General features: G+C 45.5%; 1 pseudogene; it reads right to left on the reverse strand.

Annotated features, from left to right (window-relative positions):
* LOC124023154 overlaps positions 1–24,715 on the reverse strand; it is a 42,319-nt pseudogene extending 17,604 nt beyond the window's left edge.
* Between the last annotated feature and the right edge of the window lie 234 nt (positions 24,716–24,949).

Here is a 24,949-nt window from a genome sequence, read left to right on the forward strand (position 1 = left end):
CTTACCTCACCTCGCTCATCAACTCATCCCTGACCGCTGGCTACGTCCCTTCCGTCTTCAAGAGAGCGAGAGTTGCACCGGTTCTGAAAAAACCTACACTCGATCCCTCTGATGTCAACAATTACAGACCAGTATCCCTTCTTTCTTTTCTCTCCAAAACTCTTGAACGTGCCGTCCTTGGCCAGCTCTCCCGCTATCTCTCTCTGAATGACCTTCTTGATCCAAATCAGTCAGGTTTCAAGACTAGTCATTCAACTGAGACTGCTCTCCTCTGTATCACGGAGGCGCTCCGCACTGCTAAAGCTAACTCTCTCTCCTCTGCTCTCATCCTTCTAGATCTATCGGCTCCTCTCCACCCTCTCCGAGTTGGGCATCTCCGGCGCGGCCCACGCTTGGATTGCGTCCTATCTGACAGGTCGCTCCTACCAGGTGGCGTGGCGAGAATCTGTCTCCTCACCACGCGCTCTCACCACTGGTGTCCCCCAGGGCTCTGTTCTAGGCCCTCTCCTATTCTCGCTATACACCAAGTCACTTGGCTCTGTCATAACCTCACATGGTCTCTCCTATCATTGCTATGCAGACGACACACAATTAATCTTCTCCTTTCCCCTTCTGATGACCAGGTGGCGAATCGCATCTCTGCATGTCTGGCAGACATATCAGTGTGGATGACGGATCACCACCTCAAGCTGAACCTCGGCAAGACGGAGCTGCTCTTCTTCCGGGGAAGGACTGCCCGTTCCATGATCTCGCCATCACGGTTGACAACTCCATTGTGTCCTCCTCCCAGAGCACTAAGAACCTTGGCGTGATCCTGGACAACACCCTGTCATTCTCAACCAACATCAAGGCGGTGGCCCGTTCCTGTAGGTTCATGCTCTACAACATCCGCAGAGTACGACCCTGCCTCACACAGGAAGCGGCGCAGGTCCTAATCCAGGCACTTGTCATCTCCCGTCTGGATTACTGCAACTCGCTGTTGGCTGGGCTCCCTGCCTGTGCCATTAAACCCCTTCAACTCATCCAGAACGCCGCAGCCCGTCTGGTGTTCGACCTTCCCAAGTTCTCTCACGTCACACCGCTCCTCCGTTCTCTCCACTGACTTCCAGTTGAAGCTCGCATCTGCTACAAGACCATGGTGCTTGCCTACGGAGCTGTGAGGGGAACGGCACCTCAGTACCTCCAGGATCTGATCAGGCCCTACACCCAAACAAGGGCACTGCGTTCATCCACCTCTGGCCTGCTCACCTCCCTACCACTGAGGAAGTACAGCTCCCACTCAGCCCAGTCAAAACTGTTCGCTGCTCTGGCCCCCCAATGGTGGAACAAACTCCCTCACGACGCCAGGACAGCGGAGTCAATCACCACCTTCTGGAGACACCTGAAACCCCACCTCTTTAAGGAATACCTAGGATAGGATAAGTAATCCCTCTCACCCCCCCCCTTTAAGATTTAGATGCACTATTGTAAAGTGACTGTTCCACTGGATGTCATAAGGTGAATGCACCAATTTGTAAGTCGCTCTGGATAAGAGCGTCTGCTAAATGACTTAAATGTAAATGTAATGTAAATGTGACTGTTCTGCTGTGGTGTCGACTCTATGATCAGGGTCTGGAGTGGACTGTTCTGCTGTGGTGTCGAGGCTATGGTCAGGGTCTGGGTGGACTGTTCTGCTGTGGTGTCGACTCTATGATCAGGGTCTGGAGTGGACTGTTCTGCTGTGGTGTCGAGACTATACAAACTGATGGAAAGTGGTGTTGGGGAAAAACATACCACATTATAAAATCCATGTACACAAGACACATTTCTTCCAACAGGGCGTTTGGGGTGAGACAGGGAGTCATGTGTCTACTGTTTGCTGATGGTCTGGTGCTTCTGTTCCCAACCAAGGAGGGCCTACAGCAGCACCTAGATCTTCTGCCCAGATTCTGTCAGACCTGGGCTCTGTGTGTGTGTGTGTGTGTGTGTGTGTGTGTGTGTGTGTGTGTGTGTGTGTGTGTGTGTGTGTGTGTGTGTGTGTGTGTGTGTGTGTGTGTGTGTGTGTGTGTGTGTGTGTGTGTGTGTGTGTGCGTGCGTGCGTGCGTGCGTGCGTGCGTGCGTGCGTGCGTGTGTGTGCGTGTGCGTGTGTGTGTGCGTGTGTGTGTGTGCCTGCGTGTGTGTGTGTGTGTGTGTGTGTGTGTGTGTGTGTGTGTGTGTGTGTGTGTGTGTGTTACCTGAGAGCACGGTGAAAACAGCAGCGAAGGCGTTGAGTTTAAGTCCGTCGATGACGTTGCTGGAATGAAACAGCTCCAGACACATGAGACTGAACCCAACCACCAACAGCATGATGTATAGTACCTCTGATACCACCGACAGCCACAGGACTCCTGGACACACACACACACACACACACACACACACACACACACACACGCGGGCACACACGGGCACACACACACACACCCGGGCACACACACACGCACACACACGGGCACACACACGCACATGCGCACACACACACACGCACACACACACACACACACACACACACACACACACACACACACACGGACACACAAACACGAATAATGAAACATTTTAAAAAGTGATACATTCTAGATAAAACAAAAATAAATATATTCACTTCACCAAATAATTGATTAAAACACGTTGTTTAGCTATGAAGGTCTACAGTAGCCTCAACAGCACTCTGTCGTGTAGCACCATGGTGTAGCCAGAGGATAGATAGCTTCTGTCCTCCTCTGGGCACATTAACGTCAATACAAAACCTAGGAGGCTCATGCTCCTCACCCCCCCTTCCATAGACCTATGGGAATTATGATGACTTCCGGAGGACGTCCTCCAACCAATCAAAGCTAATATGTTGTCCATCCAATCAGAGAATTAACGTAATACCATGCAAGTTTTAGAAGCTTGGTGAGTTGTTGGATAGATTTTGAATTTAGCTTTTTTGGGATCTTTTTTTAATTAAAATTAGTTTCTTCAAACTGCAGGATATGGAGGAAGTAGATTATATATTGTTTTCTTGGCTTTAGAACTTTATATTTGTGTCGAGTTTTCAAATTACCTTGCTAACTTTAGTAGCCGCTCGTTAGCTAGCCTGTTAAGACTCTAGGGGCAGTATTTCATTTTTGGATAAAAAGACGTGCCCGTTTTAAGCGCAATATTTTGTCACGAAAAGATGCTCGACTATGCTTGGAATTGATAGTTTTGGAAAGAAGACACTCTGACGTTTCCAGAACTGCAAATATTTTCACTGTGAGTGCCATAGAACAAAATCTACAGGCAAAACCAAGATGTTTGAGTGACCAGGAAATCAACAGTATTTCTGGAGGCACGTTTTCCATGATCTCCTTATATGGCTGTGAATGCGACAGGAATGAACGGACACTTCCTATCGTTTCCCCCAGGTGTCTGCAGCATTGTGACGTATTTGTAGGCATATCATTGGAAGATTGACCATAAGAGCCTACAATTACCAAGTGTCCCGCACGGTGTCTGCGTGGAAATTGGTGCGCAAAAGTCAGGTACCAGTATTTTTCCATCTGAATCAGAGAAGAATGCACGCTTCCAGGGAAGGCATTTCAATGAAGAGATATATGACAAAACACCTTGAGGATGGATTCAAACAACGTTTTCCATGTTTCAGTCGATATTATGGAGTTAATTCGGAAAAAAGTTTGACGTTTAGGTGACTGAATTTTCGGTTAGTTTCGGTAGCCAAATGCATAGTAACAAAACGGAACGTTGTGTCCTACACAAGCATCTTTCAGGAAAAACTGGACATCTGCTATGTAACTGAGAGTCTCCTCATTGAAACATCTGAAGTTCTTCAAAGGTAAATTATTTTATTTGATCCCTTTGCTGGTTTTTGTGAATGTTGCGTGCTAAATGCTAACGCTAAATGCTAAGCTAGCTATCACCACTCTTACACAAATTATTGATTTTCTCTGGTTCTAAAGCATATTTTGAAAATCTGAGACGACAGGATTGTTAAGAAAAGGATAAGCTTGAGGACAGGCATATTTATTTCATTTCATTTGCAATTTTCAGAAATCGCTAATTTTGCGTTATGGTAATGAGCTTGAGGCTGTAGTCACGATCCCGGATCCGGGATGGGGCGGCCTAAGAGGCTAGCTTACCAGAGTGCAGTTTTCTCTGTCAGTATCACTAACACTAACGACAATGTAGTGGATTTCACTGCCCACATCAGATTCGTTGAGCAACACAACGAGAAGAAACAGTGATGTTTTCAAGCACACGATCTACGCCACTGCATTTTTTAGGCACGTAAAAGTTGGCGGCGTCGTGTCTTTGGCATCATTAAAAGCGAAGACTGTTATTTTATCAAATCAATTCTCTGTAATTATTGTTACGTGATTAAACTAATCATGTAATTGAAATTAACTAGGACATCAGGGCACCAAGGAAAATCTTCAGATTACAAAGTTTAAATTTTCCTAATATAACTCGTCAGATATTTTAATATCTGATCAATTAGTCTTCTAATTAATTATTAATTAAGTATTCTTTACCTCACGTCAGTCTCATTCCAAACGTCGTAAATTGTTGGTTATCTGCACGAACCCAGCCTTCACTATGAATCATCCATACACCAACAGGCTTAATCATTTATTTACTAACTAACTAAATAATCACAGAAATGCATCAACAAACAAACAGTGGATATTGGGCTCTGGTCAAAGTAGTGCACTATATAGGGAACAGGGCTCTATAGGGCTCTGGTCAAAGTAGTGCACTATATAGGGAACAGGGCTCTATAGGACTCTGGTCAAAGTAGTGCACTATATAGGGAACAGGGCTCTATAGGGCTCTGGTCAAAGTAGTGCACTATATAGGGAACAGGGCTCTATAGGGCTCTGGTCAAAGTAGTGCACTATATAGGGAACAGGGCTCGATAGGGCTCTGGTCAAAGTAGTGCACTATATAGGGAACAGGGCTCTATAGGGCTCTGGTCAAAGTAGTGCACTATATAGGGAACAGGGCTCTATAGGGCTCTGGTCAAAGTAGTGCACTATATAGGAACAGGGCTCTATAGGGCTCTGGTCAAAGTAGTGCACTATATAGGGAACAGGGCTCTATAGGGCTCTGGTCAAAGTAGTGCACTATATAGGGAACAGGGCTCTATAGGGCTCTGGTCAAAGTAGTGCACTATATAGGGAACAGGGCTCTATAGGGCTCTGGTCAAAGTAGTGCACTATATAGGGAACAGGGCTCTATAGGGCTCTGGTCAAAGTAGTGCACTATATAGGGAACAGGGCTCTATAGGGCTCTGGTCAAAGTAGTGCACTATATAGGGAACAGGGCTCTATAGGGCTCTGGTCAAAGTAGTGCACTATATAGGGAACAGGGCTCTATAGGGCTCTGGTCAAAGTAGTGCACTATATAGGGAACAGGGCTCTATAGGGCTCTGGTCAAAGTAGTGCACTATATAGGGAACAGGGCTCTATAGGGCTCTGGTCAAAGTAGTGCACTATATAGGGAACAGGGCTCTATAGGGCTCTGGTCAAAGTAGTGCACTATATAGGGAACAGGGCTCTATAGGGCTCTGGTCAAAGTAGTGCACTATATAGGGAACAGGGCTCTATAGGGCTCTGGTCAAAGTAGTGCACTATATAGGGAACAGGGCTCTATAGGGCTCTGGTCAAAGTAGTGCACTATATAGGGAACAGGGCTCTATAGGGCTCTGGTCAAAGTAGTGCACTATATAGGGAACAGGGCTCTATAGGGCTCTGGTCAAAGTAGTGCACTATATAGGGAACAGGGCTCTATAGGGCTCTGGTCAAAGTAGTGCACTATATAGGGAACAGGGCTCTATAGGGCTCTGGTCAAAGTAGTGCACTATATAGGGAACAGGGCTCTATAGGGCTCTGGTCAAAGTAGTGCACTATATAGGGAACAGGGCTCTATAGGGCTCTGGTCAAAGTAGTGCACTATATAGGGAACAGGGCTCTATAGGGCTCTGGTCAAAGTAGTGCACTATATAGGGAACAGGGCTCTATAGGGCTCTGGTCAAAGTAGTGCACTATATAGGGAACAGGGCTCTATAGGGCTCTGGTCAAAGTAGTGCACTATATAGGGAACAGGGCTCTATAGGGCTCTGGTCAAAGTAGTGCACTATATAGGGAACAGGGCTCTATAGGGCTCTGGTCAAAGTAGTGCACTATATAGGGAACAGGGCTCTATAGGGCTCTGGTCAAAGTAGTGCACTATATAGGGAACAGGGCTCTATAGGGCTCTGGTCAAAGTAGTGCACTATATAGGGAACAGGGCTCTATAGGGCTCTGGTCAAAGTAGTGCACTATATAGGGAACAGGGCTCTATAGGGCTCTGGTCAAAGTAGTGCACTATATAGGGAACAGGGCTCTATAGGGCTCTGGTCAAAGTAGTGCACTATATAGGGAACAGGGCTCTATAGGGCTCTGGTCAAAGTAGTGCACTATATAGGGAACAGGGCTCTATAGGGCTCTGGTCAAAGTAGTGCACTATATAGGGAACAGGGCTCTATAGGGCTCTGGTCAAAGTAGTGCACTATATAGGGAACAGGGCTCTATAGGGCTCTGGTCAAAGTAGTGCACTATATAGGGAACAGGGCTCTATAGGGCTCTGGTCAAAGTAGTGCACTATATAGGGAACAGGGCTCTATAGGGCTCTGGTCAAAGTAGTGCACTATATAGGGAACAGGGCTCTATAGGGCTCTGGTCAAAGTAGTGCACTATATAGGGAACAGGGCTCTATAGGGCTCTGGTCAAAGTAGTGCACTATATAGGGAACAGGGCTCTATAGGGCTCTGGTCAAAGTAGTGCACTATATAGGGAACAGGGCTCTATAGGGCTCTGGTCAAAGTAGTGCACTATATAGGGAACAGGGCTCTATAGGGCTCTGGTCAAAGTAGTGCACTATATAGGGAACAGGGCTCTATAGGGCTCTGGTCAAAGTAGTGCACTATATAGGGAACAGGGCTCTATAGGGCTCTGGTCAAAGTAGTGCACTATATAGGGAACAGGGCTCTATAGGGCTCTGGTCAAAGTAGTGCACTATATAGGGAACAGGGCTCTATAGGGCTCTGGTCAAAGTAGTGCACTATATAGGGAACAGGGCTCTATAGGGCTCTGGTCAAAGTAGTGCACTATATAGGGAACAGGGCTCTATAGGGCTTTGGTCAAAGTAGTGCACTATATAGGGAACAGGGCTCTATAGGGCTCTGGTCAAAGTAGTGCACTATATAGGGAACAGGGCTCTATAGGGCTCTGGTCAAAGTAGTGCACTATATAGGGAACAGGGCTCTATAGGGCTCTGGTCAAAGTAGTGCACTATATAGGGAACAGGGCTCTATAGGGCTCTGGTCAAAGTAGTGCACTATATAGGGAACATGGCTCTATAGGGCTCTGGTCAAAGTAGTGCACTATATAGGGAACAGGGCTCTATAGGGCTCTGGTCACTATATAGGGAACATGGCTCTATAGGGCTCTGGTCAAAGTAGTGCACTATATAGGGAACATGGCTCTATTGGGCTCTGGTCAAAGTAGTGCACTATATAGGGAACAGGGCTCTATAGGGCTCTGGTCAAAGTAGTGCACTATATAGGGAACAGGGCTCTATAGGGCTCTGGTCAAAGTAGTGCACTATATAGGGAACAGGGCTCTATAGGGCTCTGGTCAAAGTAGTGCACTATATAGGGAACAGGGCTCTATAGGGCTCTGGTCAAAGTAGTGCACTATATAGGGAACAGGGCTCTATAGGGCTCTGGTCAAAGTAGTGCACTATATAGGGAACATGGCTCTATAGGGCTCTGGTCAAAGTAGTGCACTATATAGGGAACAGGGCTCTATAGGGCTCTGGTCACTATATAGGGAACATGGCTCTATAGGGCTCTGGTCAAAGTAGTGCACTATATAGGGAACATGGCTCTATTGGGCTCTGGTCAAAGTAGTGCACTATATAGGGAACAGGGCTCTATAGGGCTCTGGTCACTATATAGGGAACATGGCTCTATAGGGCTCTGGTCAAAGTAGTGCACTATATAGGGAACATGGCTCTATAGGGCTCTGGTCAAAGTAGTGCACTATATAGGGAACATGGCTCTATAGGGCTCTGGTCAAAGTAGTGCACTATATAGGGAACAGGGTGCCATTTGGGAGACAGCCGAGGAGACAGTAGAGAGAGGGCTCAGTCTGTCAATATACCCTGAGTAGCTGAGACACATATAAAACATTTACTATCTCTGCATTCATTACATTAACAGGATAAAGTGTGTGTGTGTGTGTGTGTGTGTGTGTGTGTGTGTGTGTGTGTGTGTGTGTGTGTGTGTGTGTGTGTGTGTGTGTGTGTGTGTGTGTGTGTGTGTGTGTGTGTGTGTGTGTGTGTGTGTGTGTGTGTGTGTGTGTGTGTGTGTGTGTGTGTGTGTGTGTGTGTGTGTGTGTGTGTGTGTGTGTGTGTGTGTGTGTGTGTGTGTGTGTGTGTGTGTGTGTGTGTGTGTGTGTGTGTGTGTGTGTGTGTGTGTGTGTGTGTGTGTGTGTGTGTGTGTGTGTGTGTGTGTGTGTGTGTGTGTGTGTGAACGTTAAAGGAAATCTTCTTTCTTCTAGTTCATGAATAAACTCAGGTGGCGTCTCGTTGTCAGGAAACAGGTGTTTTACAAATCATCCCAAACAACAACAGCCATGGGAGGAGGAAACAATGCCAGAGAAACATCAACAAGAAGGAGACACAACACACCTGATCCCAGACCAGACACAACACACCAACACACCAGACCAGACACAACACACCAACACACCAGACCAGACACAACACACCAACACACCAGACCAGACACAACACACCAACACACCAGACCAGACACAACACACCAAACAGCTGCTGATCCCAGACCAGACACAACACACCAAACAGCTGCTGATCCCAGACCAGACACAACACACCAACACACCAGACCAGACACAACACACCAAACAGCTGCTGATCCCAGACCAGACACAACACACCAACACACCAGACCAGACACAACACACCAAACAGCTGCTGATCCCAGACCAGACACAACACACCAAACAGATCCCAGACCAGACACAACACACCAACACACCAGACCAGACACAACACACCAAACAGCTGCTGATCCCAGACCAGACACAACACACCAACACACCAGACCAGACACAACACACCAAACAGCTGCTGATCCCAGACCAGACACAACACACCGAACAGCTGCTGATCCCAGACCAGACACAACACACCAAACAGATCCCAGACCAGACACAACACACCAACACACCAGACCAGACACAACACACCAAACAGCTGCTGATCCCAGACCAGACACAACACACCAAACAGCTGCTGATCCCAGACCAGACACAACACACCAACACACCAGACCAGACACAACACACCAAACAGCTTGCTGATCCCAGACCAGACACAACACACCAACACACCAGACCAGACACAACACACCAAACAGCTGCTGATCCCAGACCAGACACAACACACCGAACAGCTGCTGATCCCAGACCAGACACAACACACCAAACAGATCCCAGACCAGACACAACACACCAACACACCAGACCAGACACAACACACCAACACACCAGACCAGACACAACACACCAAACAGCTTGCTGATCCCAGACCAGATTCTATTTAAAAACAGCTTGCTGATCCCAGACCAGATTCAACACACCAAACAGCTTGCTGATCCCAGAACAGATTCTATGTAAAAACAGCTTGCTGATCCCAGACCAGATTCTATGTAAAACAGCTTGCTGATCCCAGACCAGATTCTATGTAAAAACAGCTTGCTGATCCCAGACCAGATTCTATGTAAAAACAGCTTGCTGATCCCAGACCAGATTCTATGTAAAAACAGCTTGCTGATCCCAGACCAGATTCTATGTAAAAACAGCTTGCTGATCCCAGACCAGATTCTATGTAAAAACAGCTTGCTGATCCCAGACCAGATTCTATGTAAAACAGCTTGCTGATCCCAGACCAGATTCTATGTAAAAACAGCTTGCTGATCCCAGACCAGATTCTATGTAAAAACAGCTTGCTGATCCCAGACCAGATTCTATGTAAAAACAGCTTGCTGATCCCAGACCAGATTCTCTGTAAAAACAGCTTGCTGATCCCAGACCAGATTCTATGTAAAAACAGCTTGCTGATCCCAGACCAGATTCTATGTAAAAACAGCTTGCTGATCCCAGACCATATTCTATGTAAAACAGCTTGCTGATCCCAGACCAGATGTAAACGGTGAGAGTTGTTGACATTGAAAGAAGTAGCTAAATAACAAGGTACACGGTAACAAGTTTCTACTAGGAAACTACTAAGTCTCTACTAAGAACCCCTCTCTACTAGGAACCCCTCTCTACTAGAAACCCCTAGTAGAGAGGAAACCCTAAACCCCCCTCTCTACTAGAAACCCCTCTCAACCCCTCTCTACTAGAAACCCCTCTCTACTAGGAACCCCTCTCTACTAGGAACCCCTCTCTACTAGGAACCCCTCTCTACTAGAAACCCCTCTCTACTAGGAACCCCTCTCTACTAGGAACCCCTCTCTACTAGGAACCCCTCTCTACTAGAAACCCCTCTCTACTAGGAACTCCTCTCTACTAGAAACCCCTCTTTACTAGGAACCCCTCTCTACTAGAAACCCCTCTCTACTAGGAACCCCTCTCTACTAGAAACCGCTCTCTACTGGGAACCCTTCTCTACTAGGAACCCCTCTCTACTAGAAACCCCTCTCTACTAGGAACCCCTCTCTACTAGAAACCCCTCTCTACTGGGAACCCCTCTCTACCAGAAACCCCTCTCTACTAGGAACCCCTCTCTACTAGAAACCCCTCTCTACTAGGAACCGCTCTCTACTAGAAACCCCTCTCTACTAGAAACAGCTCTCTACTAGGAACCCCTCTCTACTAGAAACCCCTCTCTACTAGAAACCCCTCTCTGCTTCAGTCAGTGTTAACAGTGCTGCTTCAGTCAGGGTTAACAGTGCTGCTTCAGTCAGGGTTAACAGTGCTGCTTCAGTCAGGGTTAACGGTGCTGCTTCAGTCAGGGTTAACAGTGCTGCTTCAGTCAGGGTTAACGGTGCTGCTTCAGTCAGGGTTAACAGTGCTGCTTCAGTCAGGGTTAACAGTGCTGCTTCAGTCAGGGTTAACAGTGATCCCTATATTGAATGTGCACAGGACATGGAAGTGAAGACGTCTGTTTTAGACAGAAGATTATATCATGGGGTCAATAGGAGAATGTCAGTTGCAGTATGCATCAGTCTGTTTCTGTTTTCATGTGGCCCTGCTTTATTCTGGACCTGGAGGATAACTATGGGCCCGTTTCAGAAGACCATTCAGTGGTGAGGCTGCTTCAGCCTGGTCCAGCCCACCTTTAACCCCTATAGAAGGCCATTCAGTGGTCCAGCCCACCTTTAACCCCTATAGAAGGCCATTCAGTGGTGAGGCTGCTTCAGCCTGGTCCAGCCCACCTTTAACCCCTATAGAAGGCCATTCAGTGGTCCAGCCCACCTTTAACCCCTATAGAAGGCCATTCAGTGGTCCAGCCCACCTTTAACCCCTATAGAAGACCATTCAGTGGTCCAGCTCACCTTTAACCCCTATAGAAGGCCATTCAGTGGTGAGGCTGCTTCAGCCTGGTCCAGCCCACCTTTAACCCCTATAGAAGACCATTCAGTGGTGAGGCTGCTTCAGCCTGGTCAAGCCCACCTTTAACCCCTATAGAAGACCCTTCAGTGGTCCAGCCCACCTTTAACCCCTATAGAAGAACATTCAGTGGTCCAGCCCACCTTTAACCCCTATAGAAGACCATTCAGTGGTCCAGCCCACCTTTAACCCCTATAGAAGACCATTCAGTGGTCCAGCCCACCTTTAACCCCTATAGAAGGCCATTCAGTGGTGAGGCTGCTTCAGCCTGGTACAGACAAATCCCAGCACACTCACACACGCACATACACTCACACACCCACATTACTCACCTCTCTCTGAAGCCGGAGCCAGATCAATGAAGCTACGACACTTCTCACCTGAGAGAAAGATAGAGAGAGAGAGAGAGAGAGAGAGAGAGAGAGAGAGAGAGAGAGGTACAAGGGCTTTAATATCTGTTAACATAAAGAATTTAAACTAAATAAACCTAAAACTGACCCGACCAACACTACACCTCTCTCTTAGGATTTTACTCTCCATAGACAACAGAACCCAGGATGTGACTCTCCATAGACAACAGAACCTAGTAAATAGTCCCAGGATGTGACTCTCCATAGACAACAGAACCCAGGATGTGACTCTCCATAGACAACAGAACCCAGGATGTGACTCTCCATAGACAACAGAACCCAGGATGTGACTCTCCATAGACAACAGAACCTAGTAAATAGTCTCAGGATGTGACTCTCCATAGACAACAGAACCCAGGATGTGACTCTCCATAGACAACAGAACCCAGGATGTGACTCTCCATAGACAACAGAACCTAGTAAATAGTCTCAGGATGTGACTCTCCATAGACAACAGAACCTAGTAAATAGTCCCAGGATGTGACTCTCCATAGACAACAGAACCCAGGATGTGACTCTCCATAGACAACAGAACCCAGGATGTGACTCTCCATAGACAACAGAACCCAGGATGTGACTCTCCATAGACAACAGAACCTAGTAAATAGTCCCAGGATGTGACTCTCCATAGACAACAGAACCTAGTAAATAGTCTCAGGATGTGACTCTCCATAGACAACAGAACCCAGGATGTGACTCTCCATAGACAACAGAACCTAGTAAATAGTCTCAGGATGTGACTCTCCATAGACAACAGAACCTAGTAAATAGTCTCAGGATGTGACTCTCCATAGACAACAGAACCCAGGATGTGACTCTCCATAGACAACAGAACCTAGTAAATAGTCTCAGGATGTGACTCTCCATAGACAACAGAACCCAGGATGTGACTCTCCATAGACAACAGAACCTAGTAAATAGTCCCAGGATGTGACTCTCCATAGACAACAGAACCTAGTAAATAGTCCCAGGATGTGACTCTCCATAGACAACAGAACCCAGGATGTGACTCTCCATAGACAACAGAACCTAGTAAATAGTCTCAGGATGTGACTCTCCATAGACAACAGAACCTAGTAAATAGTCTCAGGATGTGACTCTCCATAGACAACAGAACCCAGGATGTGACTCTCCATAGACAACAGAACCTAGTAAATAGTCCCAGGATGTGACTCTCCATAGACAACAGAACCTAGTAAATAGTCCCAGGATGTGACTCTTCATAGACAACAGAACCCAGGATGTGACTCTCCATAGACAACAGAACCCAGGATGTGACTCTCCATAGACAACAGAACCCAGGATGTGACTCTCCATAGACAACAGAACCTAGTAAATAGTCTCAGGATGTGACTCTCCATAGACAACAGAACCTAGTAAATAGTCCCAGGATGTGACTCTCCATAGACAACAGAACCTAGTAAATAGTCCCAGGATGTGACTCTCCATAGACAACAGAACCCAGGATGTGACTCTCCATAGACAACAGAACCCAGGATGTGACTCTCCATAGACAACAGAACCTAGTAAATAGTCCCAGGATGTGACTCTCCATAGACAACAGAACCCAGGATGTGACTCTCCATAGACAACAGAACCCAGGATGTGACTCTCCATAGACAACAGAACCCAGGATGTGACTCTCCATAGACAACAGAACCCAGGATGTGACTCTCCATAGACAACAGAACCCAGGATGTGACTCTCCATAGACAACAGAACCTAGTAAATAGTCCCAGGATGTGACTCTCCATAGACAACAGAACCTAGTAAATAGTCCCAGGATGTGACTCTCCATAGACAACAGAACCCAGGATGTGACTCTCCATAGACAACAGAACCTAGTAAATAGTCCCAGGATGTGACTCTCCATAGACAACAGAACCCAGGATGTGACTCTCCATAGACAACAGAACCCAGGATGTGACTCTCCATAGACAACAGAACCCAGGATGTGACTCTCCATAGACAACAGAACCCAGGATGTGACTCTCCATAGACAACAGAACCCAGGATGTGACTCTCCATAGACAACAGAACCCAGGATGTGACTCTCCATAGACAGTACACAACACAGTAAAGAGTTTAAATATGAAAAGTCTAGGATTCTATCTGAATGTGTTTTGTCAGCTATGTACCTTTTAAAGGCAACGTTCCTGTTCTTCCCCGGAGCCCCACATTCACAGTAAATGCTGCATGTGTCGACTCCATCTGGAGGTTATTTTAAATGGAGCGTAGTTGACAGAGCACAATGGGATTAAATCCCAGGCCTTATTCTCCATTGACAAATCAACATAGTCCATAATAAAAAGATTTAGCAAACACTTGTGGAAGACAAAGCCTAGGACAGATTGTTTTGGGGAGTCTGCCAGAAGAGTTTCAATTCAGAGTTTTAAAGAACTTTTTGAAGAAAGGGATATTGTTAACGACAAAGAGAGCAGCTGGAATTAAATCTGGATGAATGGGACTGGATGAAAAACACTGAACTTCAGACTGGACAAGTGTGTGTGTGTGTGAGAGAGAGAGAGTCACACACCCACACACTCGATGCAACAAGGTATTTTCTCTCTCTCTCTCTCTCTCTCTCTCTCTCTCTCTCTCTCTCTCTCTCTCTCTCTCTCTCTCTCTCTCTCTCTCTCTCTCTCTCTCTCTCTCAGCTGAGCTGATCCTGGACCTGTCTAAAGGTACCTTCTACAACTATAGTATCTTGTAAACATGTCTGGAAGTTAATCACTAATGGAACAGGTTGATGTAATGGACTGAGCTCGTTATGGGTTCATTAGTCAATTTGATGGTTCATTAGTTAATTGATGGTTCATTAGTCAATTGATGGTCGTTATGGGTTCATTAGTTAATTGATGGTCGTTATGGGTTCATTAGTCAATTGATGGTCGTTATGGGTTCATTAGTTAATTGATGGTCGTTATGGGTTCATTAGTCAATTGATGGTCGTTATGGGTTCATTAGTTAATTGATGGTCGTTATGGGTTCATTAGTCAATTGATGGTCGTTATGGGTTCATTAGTTAATTGATGGTCGTTATGGGTTCATTAGTCAATTGATGGTCGTTATGGGTTCATTAGTTAATTGATGGTCGTTATGGGTTCATTAGTTAATTGATGGTCGTTATGGGTTCATTAGTTAATTGATGGTCGTTATGGGTTCATTAGTTAATTGATGGTCGTTATGGGTTCATTAGTTAATTGATGGTCGTTATGGGTTCATTAGTCAATTGATGGTCGTTATGGAGGTTCGTTAAACGGTAACAGCTCTGTCTGTCATCCCTGTAGGATGTGATCGTTCCTCTCTCTCTCAGTGGGCACACACACACACGGGGCCTGGCACAGTTACCACATAACCACATAACCAACGGTTAGGGATGACGACCGTCGTGAAAATAAACAGCCATAACAGTTTTTGTGGAACGAACAGCTGACTGGAGACGGGATGGAAGGGAATTTGTGCTACTTCCCTCTCCTCACTGACCTGATATTGACTACACTATCTAGCTACTTCCCTCTCCTCACTGACCTGATATTGACTACACTATCTAGCTACTTCCCTCTCCTCACTGACCTGATATTGACTACACTATTTAGCTACTTCCCTCTCCTCACTGACCTGATATTGACTACACTATTTAGCTACTTCCCTCTCCTCACTGACCTGATATTGACTACACTATCTAGCTACTTCCCTCTCCTCACTGACCTGATATTGACTACACTATCTAGCTACTTCCCTCTCCTCACTGACCTGATATTGACTACACTATCTAGCTACTTCCCTCTCCTCACTGACCTGATATTGACTACACTATTTAGCTACTTCCCTCTCCTCACTGACCTGATATTGACTACACTATCTAGCTACTTCCCTCTCCTCACTGACCTGATATTGACTACACTATCTAGCTACTTCCCTCTCCTCACTGACCTGATATTGACTACACTATCTAGCTACTTCCCTCTCCTCACTGACCTGATATTGACTACACTATCTAGCTACTTCCCTCTCCTCACTGACCTGATATTGACTACACTATCTAGCTACTTCCCTCTCCTCACTGACCTGATATTGACTACACTATCTAGCTACTTCCCTCTCCTCACTGACCTGATATTGACTACACTATCTAGCTACTTCCCTCTCCTCACTGACCTGATATTGACTACACTATCTAGCTACTTCCCTCTCCTCACTGACCTGATATTGACTACACTATCTAGCTACTTCCCTCTCTTTACAGCTGGAGAGCAATGCTCAAGCGAGCGGGAGAGAAGGACACTGTCCCCTTGTTGTTGTGTTGCCATCTTGCAGCTCAAACTGTCCCCGCTGTGTAGTCGACTGTATCATGGTGACATCCAGATGGTGACGACCAATACTACACGCTGCTATCTCATTGGAAAGGAAATCAAGTGGGATGGAACAAACCAAGTGGGATGGAACAAATCAAGTGGGATGGAACAAACCAAGTGGAACAAATCAAGGGGGATGGAACAAACCAAGTGGGATGGAACAAACCAAGTGGGATGGAACAAATCAAGGGGGATGGAACAAACCAAGTGGGATGGAATAAACCAAGTGGGATGGAACAAATCAAGTGGGATGGAACAAATCAAGGGGGATGGAACCATGGGATGGAGTTGAGGTACGAGGTACTGCCAGCCTACCAGCCCAGAGAGAGGAGAGAACACTGGGTTCCCACTAAATGGCCTAGCTACAAAGTCCAAATTGTTTGTACCCCAAAAAATTATAAAAACCATAAATAAGCTTTTTGGTCTTAATTTAACGTTAGGGTTAGGCATAAGGTTAGCAGAGTGGTTAGGGTCAGGGTTAGGCATAAGGTTAGCAGAGTGGTTAGGGTCAGGGTTAGGCATAAGGTTAGCAGAGTGGTTAGGGTTAGGGTTAGGCATAAGGTTAGCAGAGTTGTTAGGGTCGGGGTTAGGCATAAGGTTAGCGGAGTGGTTAGTGTCAGGGTTAGGCATAAGGTTAGCGGAGTGGTTAGGGTTGGGGTTAGGGATAAGGTTAGCGGAGTGGTTAGTGTCAGGGTTAGGCATAAGGTTAGCGGAGTGGTTAGGGTCGGGGTTAAGGCATAAGGTTAGCAGAGTTGTTAGGGTCGGGGTTAAGGCATAAGGTTAGCAGAGTGGTTAGGGTCGGGGTTAGGCATAAGGTTAGCATAGTGGTTAGGGTCGGGGTTAGGCATAAGGTTAGTAGTGTGGTTATGGTTAAGGTCAGGGTTAGGCATAAGGTTAGCGGAGTGGTTAGGGTTAGGGTTAAGGCTTGGGTTAGGTTAGCAGAGTGGTTAGGGTCGGGGTTAGGCATAAGGTTAGCGGAGTGGTTAGGGTCAGGTTTAGGCATAAGGTTAGCAGAGTGGTTCGCAAATCAGATCATACCTCCGTTCTGGGGTTGGCTACAAGACCCTCCCCCACCCTCTCTATGGCAAATCAGATCATACCTCCATTCTGTGGTGGCTACAAGACCCTCCCCAACCCTCTCTATGGCAAATCAGATCATACCTCCATTCTGTGGTGGCTACAAGACCCTCCCCCACCCTCTCTATGGCAAATCAGATCATACCTCCATTCTGCTGCTTCCCTCATATAAGCAGAAACTCAAACAGGAAGTTACCATGGTAAGGACTGTTCAACGTTGATCTGACCAATCGGAATCTATGCTTCAAGATTGTTTTGCCCATCAGAGGCTGGGAAATGTTCCGGGGTCGCCTCTGAAAATAGTATCGACGTCTACACTGACTCGGTGACTGAATTCATCAGGAAGTGTATAGAGGATGTTGTTCGCACTGTCACGATTAGATTAGGCAGCATTTGTGGAAAACTGAAAGCGCGAACCACCACATTTAACCACGGCAAGGTGACTAGGATCATGGACATGTACACGCATACATCCACAGGGTAGTCTAGTGGCAGGGTAGTCTAGTGGTTAGAGCGTTGGACTAGTAACCGAAAGGTTGCAAGTTCAAATCCCTGAACTGACAAGGTACAAATCTGTCGTTCTGCCCCTGAACAGGCAGTTAACCCACTGTTCCTAGGCCGTCATTGAAAATAAGAATTTGTTCTTAACTGACTTGCCTGGTTAAATAAAGATAAAATAAAAACACACCCTGCCTGGCAGATAACATAGGACAGCTGTGTGTGGAATGACCTCCGTAAGACAATTGAAGAGGCAAAATGACAGTCCAGGGACAAAGTGGAGTCGCATCTCAACGGCTCAGACACAATACGTATGTGACAGGGATCCCAGACAATCACAGATTATAAAGGGAAAGTCAACCATGATGCGGAACCATTGTTTCTTTACCCAAGAAAGCGAAGGTAACTGAACTAAATGACTATCGCCCTTCTGTCATCATGAAGTACTTTGAGAGACTAGTTATGGATCATATCACCTCCACCTTACCTGACATCCTAGACCCACTACAATTCGCAATACCGCCCCAACAGATCCATGGACGACGTTGCATTGCACACTGACAATATCCCACCTGGACAAGAGAAATACCTAGGTAAGAAAGCTGTTCATCAACTACAGCTCAGTCTTCCAACACCATAGTGCCTCTCCAAGCTCATCACTAAGCTCAGGGTTCTGGGTCTGAACCCCTCCCTGTGCAACTGGGTCCTGGACTTCCTGACGGGTCGCCCTTAGGTGGTGATGATAAGAAACAACACCTCCACTACACTGATCCTCAAAATGGGTGCCCCACAGGGGTGCGTGCTCAGCCCCCTCCTGTACTCCCTGTTCACCCATGACTTCATGGCCACGCACGTCTCCAACTCAATCATCAAGTTTGTTGACGACACAATAGTGGTAGACCTGATTACCAATAACGATGTCACAACCTGAGGGCAGGAGGTGACAGCCCTGGCAGAGTGGTGCCAACAAAATAACCTCTACCTCAACATCAACAAAACGAAGGGGCTGATCGTGAACTTCAGGAGACAGCAGAGAGAGCACTCCCCCATCCACATTGACGGGGCTGCAGTGGAGAGGGTGAAAAACGTCATATGACTCAGCACATCCCTGTCAACCGAAATGGTCCCTGCCTGTGACTGGAATGAACTGCAAAAATCGCTGAAGTTGGAGACTTTTATCTCCCTCACCAACTTCAAACATCAGCTATCTGAGCAGCTAACCGATCGCTGCAGCTGTACATAGTCTATTGGTAAATAAGCCCACCCATTTTCACCTACCTCATTCCCATACTGTTTTTATACTGTTTTTATTTATTTACTTTTCTGCTCTTTTGCACACCAATATGTCTACCTGTACATGATCATCTGATCATTTATCACTCCAGTGTTAATCTGCAATATTGTAATTATTTGCCTACCTCATGCCTTTTGCACACAATGTATATAGACTCCCTTTTTTTCTACTGTGTTATTGACTTGTTAATTGTTTACTCCATGTGTAACTCTGTGTTGTCTGTTCACACTGCTATGCTTTATCTTGGCCAGGTCGCAGTTGCAAATGAGAACTTGTTCTCAACTAGCCTACCTGGTTAAATAAAGGTGTTCTCAACTAGTCTACCTGGTTAAATAAAGGTGTTCTCAACTGGCCTACCTGGTTAAATAAAGGTGTTCTCAACTAGCCTACCTGGTTAAATAAAGGTGAAATAAAATTTAAAAATGTTTTAAAAAACGGTGTTTGATCTGCAGTGTGTTTCTAGCCTCAACAGTGCAGTGATAATACCTAATGCTTGTGTTTCTAGCCTCAACAGTGCAGTGATAATACCTAATGCTTGTGTTTCTAGCCTCAACAGTGCAGTGATAATACCTAATGCTTGTGTTTCTAGCCTCAACAGTGCAGTGATAATACCTAATGCTTGTGTTTCTAGCCTCAACAGTGCAGTGATAATACCTAATGCTTGTGTTTCTAGCCTCAACAGTGCAGTGATAATACCTAATGCTTGTGTTTCTAGCCTCAACAGTGCAGTGATAATACCTAATGCTTGTGTTTCTAGCCTCAACAGTGCAGTGATAATACCTAATGCTTGTGTTTCTAGCCTCAACAGTGCAGTGATAATACCTAATGCTTGTGTTTCTAGCCTCAACAGTGCAGTGATAATACCTAATGCTTGTGTTTCTAGCCTCAACAGTGCAGTGATAATACCTAATGCTTGTGTTTCTAGCCTCAACAGTGCAGTGATAATACCTAATGCTTGTGTTTCTAGCCTCAACAGTGCAGTGATAATACCTAATGCTTGTGTTTCTAGCCTCAACAGTGCAGTGATAATACCTAATGCTTGTGTTTCTAGCCTCAACAGTGCAGTGATAATACCTAATGCTTGTGTTTCTAGCCTCAACAGTGCAGTGATAATACCTAATGCTTGTGTTTCTAGCCTCAACAGTGCAGTGATAATACCTAATGCTTGTGTTTCTAGCCTCAACAGTGCAGTGATAATACCTAATGCTTGTGTTTCTAGCCTCAACAGTGCAGTGATAATACCTAATGCTTGTGTTTCTAGCCTCAACAGTGCAGTGATAATACCTAATGCTTGTGTTTCTAGCCTCAACAGTGCAGTGATAATACCTAATGCTTGTGTTTCTAGCCTCAACAGTGCAGTGATAATACCTAATGCTTGTGTTTCTAGCCTCAACAGTGCAGTGATAATACCTAATGCTTGTGTTTCTAGCCTCAACAGTGCAGTGATAATACCTAATGCTTGTGTTTCTAGCCTCAACAGTGCAGTGATAATACCTAATGCTTGTGTTTCTAGCCTCAACAGTGCAGTGATAATCCTAATGCTTGTGTTTCTAGCCTCAACAGTGCAGTGATAATACCTAATGCTTGTGTTTCTAGCCTCAACAGTGCAGTGATAATACCTAATGCTTGTGTTTCTAGCCTCAACAGTGCAGTGATAATACCTAATGCTTGTGTTTCTAGCCTCAACAGTGCAGTGATAATACCTAATGCTTGTGTTTCTAGCCTCAACAGTGCAGTGATAATACCTAATGCTTGTGTTTCTAGCCTCAACAGTGCAGTGATAATACCTAATGCTTGTGTTTCTAGCCTCAACAGTGCAGTGATAATACCTAATGCTTGTGTTTCTATCAGTGATAATACCTAATGCTTGTGTGCAGTGATAATACCTAATGCTTGTGTTTCTAGCCTCAACAGTGCAGTGATAATACCTAATGCTTGTGTTTCTAGCCTCAACAGTGCAGTGATAATACCTAATGCTTGTGTTTCTAGCCTCAACAGTGCAGTGATAATACCTAATGCTTGTGTTTCTAGCCTCAACAGTGCAGTGATAATACCTAATGCTTGTGTTTCTAGCCTCAACAGTGCAGTGATAATACCTAATGCTTGTGTTTCTAGCCTCAACAGTGCAGTGATAATACCTAATGCTTGTGTTTCTAGCCTCAACAGTGCAGTGATAATACCTAATGCTTGTGTTTCTAGCCTCAACAGTGCAGTGATAATACCTAATGCTTGTGTTTCTAGCCTCAACAGTGCAGTGATAATACCTAATGCTTGTGTTTCTAGCCTCAACAGTGCAGTGATAATACCTAATGCTTGTGTTTCTAGCCTCAACAGTGCAGTGATAATACCTAATGCTTGTGTTTCTAGCCTCAACAGTGCAGTGATAATACCTAATGCTTGTGTTTCTAGCCTCAACAGTGCAGTGATAATACCTAATGCTTGTGTTTCTAGCCTAAACAGTGCAGTGATAATACCTAATGCTTGTGTTTCTAGCCTCAACAGTGCAGTGATAATACCTAATGCTTGTGTTTCTAGCCTCAACAGTGCAGTGATAATACCTAATGCTTGTGTTTCTAGCCTCAACAGTGCAGTGATAATACCTAATGCTTGTGTTTCTAGCCTCAACAGTGCAGTGATAATACCTAATGCTTGTGTTTCTAGCCTCAACAGTGCAGTGATAATACCTAATGCTTGTGTTTCTAGCCTCAACAGTGCAGTGATAATACCTAATGCTTGTGTTTCTAGCCTCAACAGTGCAGTGATAATACCTAATGCTTGTGTTTCTAGCCTCAACAGTGCAGTGATAATACCTAATGCTTGTGTTTCTAGCCTCAACAGTGCAGTGATAATACCTAATGCTTGTGTTTCTAGCCTCAACAGTGCAGTGATAATACCTAATGCTTGTGTTTCTAGCCTCAACAGTGCAGTGATAATACCTAATGCTTGTGTTTCTAGCCTCAACAGTGCAGTGATAATACCTAATGCTTGTGTTTCTAGCCTCAACAGTGCAGTGATAATACCTAATGCTTGTGTTTCTAGCCTCAACAGTGCAGTGATAATACCTAATGCTTGTGTTTCTAGCCTCAACAGTGCAGTGATAATACCTAATGCTTGTGTTTCTAGCCTCAACAGTGCAGTGATAATACCTAATGCTTGTGTTTCTAGCCTCAACAGTGCAGTGATAATACCTAATGCTTGTGTTTCTAGCCTCAACAGTGCAGTGATAATACCTAATGCTTGTGTTTCTAGCCTCAACAGTGCAGTGATAATACCTAATGCTTGTGTTTCTAGCCTCAACAGTGCAGTGATAATACCTAATGCTTGTGTTTCTAGCCTCAACAGTGCAGTGATAATACCTAATGCTTGTGTTTCTAGCCTCAACAGTGCAGTGATAATACCTAATGCTTGTGTTTCTAGCCTCAACAGTGCAGTGATAATACCTAATGCTTGTGTTTCTAGCCTCAACAGTGCAGTGATAATACCTAATGCTTGTGTTTCTAGCCTCAACAGTGCAGTGATAATACCTAATGCTTGTGTTTCTAGCCTCAACAGTGCAGTGATAATACCTAATGCTTGTGTTTCTAGCCTCAACAGTGCAGTGATAATACCTAATGCTTGTGTTTCTAGCCTCAACAGTGCAGTGATAATACCTAATGCTTGTGTTTCTAGCCTCAACAGTGCAGTGATAATACCTAATGCTTGTGTTTCTAGCCTCAACAGTGCAGTGATAATACCTAATGCTTGTGTTTCTAGCCTCAACAGTGCAGTGATAATACCTAATGCTTGTGTTTCTAGCCTCAACAGTGCAGTGATAATACCTAATGCTTGTGTTTCTAGCCTCAACAGTGCAGTGATAATACCTAATGCTTGTGTTTCTAGCCTCAACAGTGCAGTGATAATACCTAATGCTTGTGTTTCTAGCCTCAACAGTGCAGTGATAATACCTAGCAATACAAAACGACATAATCAAAAAAAAGTGGCTCAGTCTGCCATTTTCGACATTTCTTTCGTTTTGTTGTTCTGTATAGCTTGGTAATTACTGCACCGTTGGAGCTAGAAACACAAGCATTTCTCTGCACCTGTGATAACATCTGCTCATCTGTGTATGGACCAATACACTTTGATTTAATTCGATTTCTTAGTCTGAGAGTAAACCTTTTTGTTGAAGTGAACGATTAGCTCATATGAGTTACGTACCGCGGGAGATATTGACGAGGGAGTGTGTGTGCAGCATCCATACCCGTAGCAGATCAACCAATGGGAGAATGTTCAGCCTGTTAATTCAATAATGTCCGATATTAATAACTAATAACTGTCTGATTGTTCTGGTCGTAATATTCTAAACGTAGCCTATAGAAGACAATAAAACAGCAGATGTTCCGTTTCACTGTCAGCGCACTTTGTTAAGACTTCTTATCATACCAACATGCTATTATTCTTCTTTAATTAACCTACTTATTGAAACGTTTTGATATTATTCCTGCAACGTGCACAGTTTAGAGAAGAGCTCGCATGTAAGCGTTACATACTACCGTATACATCCCAGTGGATCCTGTTGCATATGACAAATAAACTTAGATTTTAGTTGAGATTTCAACCCATTTATCCGATTTCAACATTCAACCCGATTTAAATAGTTCTAATGACTCATTATGAGCGCGTCTAACTAACAGAAACGTTATCATCTCACCTGGACCGTGAATGTTCTCCTCGCAGGAGTACCAGATCCCGGTGTGGAAACGGCGGAACAGAAAGCGATCGTCTCCGGTCTCCCAGCTGTAGTGGACCTTGCTCTTGTCTGTCTCGTTCGTGCCGTTGTCGATGCAGTTGTGCCGCCGCTGCTTGCTGCAGTTGGGCTTGGGGACGCGCTGAGTGCCCTCGCACCAGTACGTCGTAATGAACGCGGTGGTGGAAAAAAAAAGCGCGACCAGGTTGAGTCCAACCGAGAGCAGAGCGCGGCATTTCCGCGTGGTCTTCATAGTCTTCCGCGCACTGGGTGCGGAGAAACTGTTGCACAGCGGCGCTAAAAGTTCATAAATGACAGACGGCGGGGTTGAGTAATGGGAGAACGAAACAAAACATTGCCGAGGGAAGGGATGGAGGCGTGCAGAGGAGAGGAGAGCGCACGAAACTATTACCCTAGCAGTCTACTCCAACGGCACCCAGTCTGTAAACGGTGCTCAGATAAGATAGACGCATATGGGAGGGTAGATGGTTGGGTTCCCCGTCATGTTATCGTCTTTCTATCTGCGTCGGACTGTGATATCTTTGGCTCGTGTCGAGGGAAAGACCATGCCCAAGATGTGACGCGGCTACAGTGAAATGCTCAGCCAGGCTGATCAGCTTTAATAGTAAAACCCAGTCACTGCTGGCAGGGTGCGTGGTCTGTCTGTCTGTCTGTCTGTCTGTCTGTCTGTCTGTCTGTCTGTCTGTCTGTCTGTCTGTCTGTCTGTCTGTCTCTCTCTCTCTCTCTCTCTCTCTCTCTCTCTCTCTCTCTCTCTCTCTCTCTCTCTCTCTCTCTCTCTCTCTCTCTCTCTCTCTCTCTCTCTCTCCCTCTCTCTCTCTCTCTCTCCATCTCCTTCTCTCTCGCTCTCTCTCTCCATCTCCCTCTCTCTCTCTCTCTCTCTC

Source organism: Oncorhynchus gorbuscha, unplaced genomic scaffold (genome assembly GCF_021184085.1).
Source record: "Oncorhynchus gorbuscha isolate QuinsamMale2020 ecotype Even-year unplaced genomic scaffold, OgorEven_v1.0 Un_scaffold_1515, whole genome shotgun sequence".
Taxonomy (NCBI): domain Eukaryota; kingdom Metazoa; phylum Chordata; class Actinopteri; order Salmoniformes; family Salmonidae; genus Oncorhynchus; species Oncorhynchus gorbuscha.